General features: G+C 48.9%; 1 long non-coding RNA gene and 2 other non-coding genes across 3 annotated transcripts; 2 read left to right on the top strand and 1 right to left on the bottom strand.

The window, feature by feature from the left end:
• On the top strand, nt 1–1,923 carry LOC126876171 (small subunit ribosomal RNA). Its single transcript, XR_007693980.1, has one exon. It is a non-coding gene; the product is annotated as a small subunit ribosomal RNA (ribosomal RNA).
• Nucleotides 1,924–3,462: 1,539 nt separating this feature from the next.
• LOC126876152 (uncharacterized) lies at nt 3,463–4,105 on the bottom strand. The gene is made up of 2 exons (XR_007693959.1): nt 3,882–4,105; nt 3,463–3,668 (listed from the first exon to the last, which is right to left on the bottom strand). It is a non-coding gene; the product is annotated as an uncharacterized LOC126876152 (long non-coding RNA).
• Nucleotides 4,106–5,133: 1,028 nt separating this feature from the next.
• On the top strand, nt 5,134–5,288 carry LOC126876161 (5.8S ribosomal RNA). The gene has a single exon (XR_007693969.1). It is a non-coding gene; the product is annotated as a 5.8S ribosomal RNA (ribosomal RNA).
• The last annotated feature ends 1,041 nt before the right edge of the window (nt 5,289–6,329 follow it).

Genomic DNA, 6,329 nt, shown 5'->3' with positions numbered 1-6,329 from the left:
TCCCTGGTTGATCCTGCCAGTAGTCATATGCTTGTCTCAAAGATTAAGCCATGCATGTCTCAGTACATGCCGCATTAAGGTGAAACCGCGAATGGCTCATTAAATCAGTTATGGTTTCTTAGATCATACCTACATTTACTTGGATAACTGTGGTAATTCTAGAGCTAATACATGCAAACAGATTCCGACCAGAGATGGTAGGAATGCTTTTATTAGATCAAAACCAATCGGTGGCGGATGGCTCGTCTGTCCGTCCATCGTTTGTTTTGGTGACTCTGAATAACTTTGTGCTGATCGCATGGTCATCTAGCACCGGCGACGCATCTTTCAAATGTCTGCCTTATCAACTGTCGATGGTAGGTTCTGCGCCTACCATGGTTGTAACGGGTAACGGGGAATCAGGGTTCGATTCCGGAGAGGGAGCCTGAGAAACAGCTACCACATCCAAGGAAGGCAGCAGGCGCGCAAATTACCCACTCCCGGCACGGGGAGGTAGTGACGAAAAATAACGATACGGGACTCATCCGAGGCCCCGTAATCGGAATGAGTACACTTTAAATCCTTTAACGAGGACCAATTGGAGGGCAAGTCTGGTGCCAGCAGCCGCGGTAATTCCAGCTCCAATAGCGTATATTAAAGTTGTTGCGGTTAAAAAGCTCGTAGTTGAATCTGTGTGTCACAGTGTCGGTTCACCGCTCGCGGTGTTTAACTGGCATTATGTGGTACGTCCTATCGGTGGGCTTAGCTCCTCGCGGGCGGTCCAACTAATATCCCATCGCGGTGCTCTTCACTGAGTGTCGAGGTGGGCCGATACGTTTACTTTGAACAAATTAGAGTGCTTAAAGCAGGCTACCTTCGCCTGAATACTGTGTGCATGGAATAATGGAATAGGACCTCGGTTCTATTTTGTTGGTTTTCGGAGCCCCGAGGTAATGATTAATAGGGACAGATGGGGGCATTCGTATTGCGACGTTAGAGGTGAAATTCTTGGATCGTCGCAAGACGGACAGAAGCGAAAGCATTTGCCAAAAATGTTTTCATTAATCAAGAACGAAAGTTAGAGGTTCGAAGGCGATCAGATACCGCCCTAGTTCTAACCATAAACGATGCCAGCCAGCGATCCGCCGAAGTTCCTCCGATGACTCGGCGGGCAGCTTCCGGGAAACCAAAGCTTTTGGGTTCCGGGGGAAGTATGGTTGCAAAGCTGAAACTTAAAGGAATTGACGGAAGGGCACCACCAGGAGTGGAGCCTGCGGCTTAATTTGACTCAACACGGGAAACCTCACCAGGCCCGGACACCGGAAGGATTGACAGATTGATAGCTCTTTCTTGATTCGGTGGGTGGTGGTGCATGGCCGTTCTTAGTTGGTGGAGCGATTTGTCTGGTTAATTCCGATAACGAACGAGACTCTAGCCTGCTAAATAGACGTAACTTATGGTATCTCGAAGGCCCCCGGCTTCGGTCGGTGGGTTTTTACTACCAACGTACAAACAAATCTTCTTAGAGGAACAGGCGGCTTCTAGCCGCACGAGATTGAGCAATAACAGGTCTGTGATGCCCTTAGATGTTCTGGGCCGCACGCGCGCTACACTGAAGGAATCAGCGTGTTTTCCCTGGCCGAAAGGCCCGGGTAACCCGCTGAACCTCCTTCGTGCTAGGGATTGGGGCTTGCAATTATTCCCCATGAACGAGGAATTCCCAGTAAGCGCGAGTCATAAGCTCGCGTTGATTACGTCCCTGCCCTTTGTACACACCGCCCGTCGCTACTACCGATTGAATGATTTAGTGAGGTCTTCGGACTGGTGCGCGGCCAATGTGATAAGCATTGCCGATGTTACCGGGAAGATGACCAAACTTGATCATTTAGAGGAAGTAAAAGTCGTAACAAGGTTTCCGTAGGTGAACCTGCGGAAGGATCATTAACGATACGATACCAAAAGAATTTGACTTGAACACATATAAAAACTATGAAATATATATCACAATGGTCGGTAAGGAGCCGTACTCCTCCTGTATCGACGAAAGTATATACGACGTATTAACAAGCTATATACTTTAACAAACGAAAACGCCAGGGAGCTTGGCAACCTCCGTTGGCACGAATAGAAATATTCTTAAGGAGGAGACGACCCTCCAGCTACGGAATTATACGAAGAGAAGGTGGCACTCTCTCTCGATCATCGGGATGAAGAGATATATATATACAAGTATAAAAACGAAATGCGAATGAAACTTATTCGAGGCGCCTGCGTGAGGTCGTAAACAGAAAGACCCGCCGTCTCCGAAATAAAACATATAACATATAATATATATATATATATATGAAATTCTAATAAAAGGGAACTCTAGCTTCGAAAGAGCCAACAAAAGTTAAGGCTCGATATCAAACGAAAAAATTACGATGGAAACCAGGTGTAAAGAGAAATGCAGTCGTGGCGCCTGCGAGAGGCCGTACACAGAAAGACCCGCCGTCACGATCTCGTATTTCGTATTTGCATCGTGGAAACCGTACAAACGAAATATAAAAGTCCATGCAAACTAATAAGAAAATCTCTAAAGTGCCTCGTGTCGGAGTGATCATGCTCGCCTATTCTCTTCTATGTTTCGTGGTCTGTGTTGCGTTTGTTCTCCTCCTAGCAACGGGACATATCGAAGACTCCTCTTTGGGATCGAACGAAGCGTCTAGAACGAGTCGACGAGAGCGAAAGAACTTGTAGCGAGTCGCGCAGAGCGAAAGGATACCGATATACATCTTCGAAGGTTCTCTTCGAAGATCCATGGATACCTTCTGCGTCGACTTCTCTCGTCTCTTTCATCGAAACTCTCGTCGTTCTCGAAACGTGCTTCCTACCCAAAGGGCGTGTGCTCTTCGTATGTCGTTTCGTTCGAAATAACGAAACCACGTGTAACATACTCGTGGATCGGGTAACCTAGAACGAAGACGCATCGCGTGGATGTTGGCCCGCTATGCGACGATGACCGATGATGATGATGATGATGATGATATGATGATGATGATGATGATGATGTCGATGTCGACGACGACGACGATGAAGACGATGTGTAGCAACGATTCGTAACTAGTCTAGCCGAAGTTCGTTCAGAGGGGAACGCCGCCGGCTTCGAAGCCTCGATGTCGTGAGTCGGACACCCGTGCCGTCGCTAGAGTTTTTCAAACTCTGCTTCTGGATATTGGGACGAAAGACCGCTCGAGGACGACGACAGCCGTGCGTGCGTATCCCATCGAATTTTTTTTACACCACCTGAACGAGACTAAAGTTTCGTCTAGTTGATCGTCTACCGTCGCATAATGTATATTATATACCGTTCAGAGGGGACCGGCTGTCTATCCTCGTTGTCGTGAGTCGGACACCCGTGCCGTCGCTAGAGTTTTTCAAACTCTGCTTCTGGATATCGGGACGAAAGACCGCGCGAGGACGACGGATGCGAGTCCCATCGAATTTTTGACTTACACACTACCTGAACGAGACTTAAAGTTTCATATAATATACCGTTCAGAGGGGACCGGCTGTCTTTCCTCGTTGTCGTGAGTCGGACACCCGTGCCGTCGCTAGAGTTTTTCAAACTCTGCTTCTGGATATCGGGACGAAAGACCGCGCGAGGACGACGGATGCGAGTCCCATCGAATTTTTTATTTACACACTACCTGAACGAGACTTAAAGTTTCATCCAGTTTGTCGTCTATCATCGCATATATAATATACCGTTCAGAGGGGACCGGCTGTCTATCCTCGTTGTCGTGAGTCGGACACCCGTGCCGTCGCTAGAGTTTTTCAAACTCTGCTTCTGGATATCGGGACGAAAGACCGCGCGAGGACGACGGATGCGAGTCCCATCGAATTTTTGACTTACACACTACCTGAACGAGACTTAAAGTTTCATATAATATACCGTTCAGAGGGGACCGGCTGTCTTTCCTCGTTGTCGTGAGTCGGACACCCGTGCCGTCGCTAGAGTTTTTCAAACTCTGCTTCTGGATATCGGGACGAAAGACCGCGCGAGGACGACGGATGCGAGTCCCATCGAATTTTTGATTTACACACTACCTGAACGAGACTTAAAGTTTCATCCAGTTTGTCGTCTATCATCTCATATATAATATACCGTTCAGAGGGGACCGGCTGTCTATCCTCGTTGTCGTGAGTCGGACACCCGTGCCGTCGCTAGAGTTTTTCAAACTCTGCTTCTGGATGTTGGGACGAAAGACCGCGCGAGGACGATGGATGCGTGTCCCATCGAATTTTTGATTTACAAGACACACACTACCTGAACGAGACTAAAGTTTCATCGAGTTTATCGTCGCATAACCCGTTCGGAGGGGACCGGCTGTCTATCCTCGTTGTCGTGAGTCGGACACCCGTGCCGTCGCTAGAGTTTTTCAAACTCTGCTTCTGGATATCGGGACGAAAGACCGCGCGAGGACGATGGCTGCGAGTCCCATCGAATTTTTGTTTTTTTTTTTTTTTTTTAAAGAAAAAACACCACCCGAACGGAGATGTGTTCTATCTTTCGTCGATTTTTCATGCTTTCAGTCGGTCGCGTGGTCGCCATCCGTTCGGAGGGGATCGCCGGCTTCGAAACCTCGATGTCGTGAGTCGGACACCCGTGCCGTCGCTAGAGTTTTTCAAACTCTGCTTCTGGATATTGGGACGAAAGACCGCTCGAGGCGGACGGCCGCGCGAATCCCATCGAATCTTTACTATCACCCGAACGATGGAGAGATGCACGCGCGCTGTTTCTTGAATAATTGGACGAGAGAGTAGAATCAAACACATATATAACATGGGCTAGCCACCGTGCTTACTCGTTCGCGAGATCGTGTGCTGTACAGAGGATTCAGAATCGGGTGTATATATCCCCGTCGTTTCCTGACGAACGGAGCTTCGATCTCGATGGTTGTTATATATCATAATGTACTTTACGCCCGGCCGGCGAACGCGCGTATCTTCGCGCGTTCGTCGTTTTCTTTTTTTTCGAACGTTTTTGTGTCGTCAATCCTATGGCGACTTCTGCGCGTTCGATTCCCGTTGGTCGAACGTGACGGAACTCGGCTTCGCTAGAACCGAGAAGAGTACATTTGAGTATTGAACTGTTGTAAATTTATAAAAGATTACCCTGAACGGTGGATCACTTGGCTCGTGGGTCGATGAAGAACGCAGCTAATTGCGCGTCAACGTGTGAACTGCAGGACACATGAACATCGACATTTCGAACGCACATTGCGGTCCACGGATACAATTCCTGGACCACGCCTGGCTGAGGGTTGCTCACGTAAACCTAAGACTGCTTGCGTTGCGTATCGTTACTCTCCGTATCTGTCTCTCTCTGTCCCTTCTTGCCTTAACAACCCGCCGTCGTTCTTCTTTATATAAGAGAACGTTTCAGAGTCGGACGAAGGTACAAGAACGAGGATACGAATAAGAGCGGACGGAGAGAACATACGCGACGTACGAGCGATTGTTGGACGCTCGTCGGCGTTCGTCGCGGTCGTGCAGAGACCGTGCAAGTCGTACGCATGCTCGATATATAATCTATCGTGTTCACGGGAGACTACGAAACTCTACCTCTGTCTCTCTCTGTCCCTTCTTGCCTTGACAACCCGCCGTCGTTCTTCTTAAAAATTATAAGAGAACGTTTCAGAGTCGGACGAAGGTATACGAAGGGATACGAATAAGAGCGGAGAGAACCGGTCACGGACCTGCGTGAGTGCTCGCGGCGTCGTGAGTCGTCCTTACGAGGGCGACCGCCCGCTTATGCACCGCTTCGTGTATCGGTTATCGAACGTATATACTCGTAGTGTTCTCCTCGTGACCGATTTTTTTTTCATATCAGGCGATATATGCTACGTTTGCCGGTGTTCGACGCACGAAGGTCCGCGCCCCCGACGTCGTCTTAAAAGAATATTATATTTGGCGAGACTGAGAGAGAAAGCAAATATGGGAACTCGGTCGAGAGAGGAGAGAAGAGAGAACCAAAAAAAAAACCTAAACTCGATGGCGTGCGAAACTTTGCCATAATCTACCGTCTTTTCTTAAGACTCTCGTACAGCCCCAGGGATCGAATGCCCACTCCGTCTCTTCGCGAAAGCGACTGACAACAACGAGGACCGTCGCATCGATGGGTCGTCGTTGCGTTTTACACGCTCTGTGCTTTTTTACAAGCCCCGAAAGTATCAGCCGTAGATCCGGGAACGCACACGCGAGATTTCTTCGAGCGCTCTGACGACTTAGGGAGGTATGATCCCCAGCGTCGCGCGGAGATCGGAGAGTACACGTACTCGTATCGGGACGAATTTTCCCCGTCGTCG

This window comes from Bombus huntii, unplaced genomic scaffold (genome assembly GCF_024542735.1).
Source record: "Bombus huntii isolate Logan2020A unplaced genomic scaffold, iyBomHunt1.1 ctg00000066.1, whole genome shotgun sequence".
NCBI lineage: Eukaryota > Metazoa > Arthropoda > Insecta > Hymenoptera > Apidae > Bombus > Bombus huntii.
This window is presented reverse-complemented; position numbering and strand designations above follow the sequence as displayed.